The sequence below is a fragment of the Triticum dicoccoides genome, chromosome 2A (assembly GCF_002162155.2).
Source record: "Triticum dicoccoides isolate Atlit2015 ecotype Zavitan chromosome 2A, WEW_v2.0, whole genome shotgun sequence".
Lineage (NCBI taxonomy): Eukaryota > Viridiplantae > Streptophyta > Magnoliopsida > Poales > Poaceae > Triticum > Triticum dicoccoides.
In genome coordinates this window covers 781,123,773-781,125,545 of record NC_041382.1, presented here as the reverse complement: position 1 = coordinate 781,125,545, position 1,773 = coordinate 781,123,773, and positions in this window count along the sequence as shown.

Sequence of the window (1,773 nt, the reverse complement as noted above, 5' to 3'; positions counted from 1 at the left end):
TTCGGCCAACAGGAGGCCGACGGGGTGATACTTTTGATTTTTCTCCATTAGGTTGTATAGTTTCCGAATTTGCTATAAAAATCATCATAGTTTCAAAAAAAATCCAGAAAAGATCACTCTTATTTTAGCCAAGAAACCAAACATTACTGCAAAGAAACTTAAAGTAGACTTAGAAAAGCAGTACCCCATTGAGGTGAAGTATACCACGGTGTGGAAGGCAAAAACAAAGGGCAATGAAATAGTTATATGATGATTGGGCATACGTGAAGAAGAGGTCACCTGACAGACAGTGTTGTGGAGATAGATACTGAGGTAACAGAGGATGACAATGTCATTTTCTCTAAGTTCTTTATGGCTTTAAAGCCTTACATCGATGGCTTCAAGGTAGGGTGTCGTCCATATTTAAGCATAGACTTATATTTGTTAACTGGCAAGTGGAGTGATGTTCCCTATTGCTATTGGCTTGTTTCAGTCAGAGACAGAGGTTTCGTGAACATAGTTCATAATGCGATTGAAAAGATCATAGGACCAATGTCACCTTTGGCAGTCCACACATATGCATGTAAAGGCATAGAAAATGCAGTCAAGAATATTTTCCCTCATTGTGAGCAGAGGGATGCTTTGACCATTTGTGAATGAATTTGATCAAAAAATTCAACTTTTCCTGTTGAGAGAACTTTCGATCAAAGCACCCTCTCTGCTCCACATATGATGGGGCCGTGGGCGTTAATTAGTAAAGCAACTTTTCCCCTGAAACAAAAAGGATGGATGCACGCATGATCCACCAGTGTGTTTCCAGGAACTTGCATCGTATGCTGGGTTTGGAATCGCCACGGTTCCATTGTAGTATGCCAGAAGAGATCCATCGCGGAACCAGCTTGTGCCGGACCTTTGTTTCAGTTTTGTAGTACGTGTTCCATTCCATCGGGTTGTTTTTTTTTTCTTTTCTTTTGGGAAAGATCTGTTCCACTCCATCGGTACAAGCCCTGCCGGATAACTGAATCAAACACAAAACGTCACGGGACAGAACCGTTATAGCGGCTTCGTTTTCATGCAACTAATGCCTTGCTTACATGCTGATGACAGCGAGATAGAGATTGCAATATGTACTACAGTAAATCGGACTGGCTTGGTTAATTAGGACCAAATAAATGCTGATGACAGACCAACGTTCGGGTGTGTTTAGACAAGAAGGATGTTCAGTGTCCACCCTCACGAAAGATTGGATTCGTCGTACGGTAACACACAGTAAGGTACAGTATGCTAGTAGAAAGGACGTGATCAGCAATGAGGAGGAGAAAAAAGGTGTTTATTCCTTGAGACATTGATGCTCCCCATGAAAAATCACATGCGAATGAAACTGCTGCGCACGTTTCCGGTGTTATTAGTGGAGCCCTGTTTTGCATTTCACAGAGCACCCCTATAGTTGATGAAGTAAATTCTGATTCTTCACAATTTAAACCAGTGGATGCTTTGGATAACATATACGAATGCAATCTACACAGTGTCTGAAGCTGACGAGGTCCAGCAGAAAGTAGAGAAATGTTGCTGCAGCCAGATGTAGAAACATCAGCATTGCCAAATGCCAGATGAGCGCAAGCTGGAGGGTGATGAATTGGGAGAAGAAATCTTTAGCTGATAAATTCCCCAACGACTCTACATTTTGCGAGGACGAGAGTGTTATGGGATCAGGCATTTGTCAAAACTGTTGCGCGGAGAAATACAGCTCTAGTTAGTGCACAATGAAGATCCAACTCTCTTCAGGTATCCTAG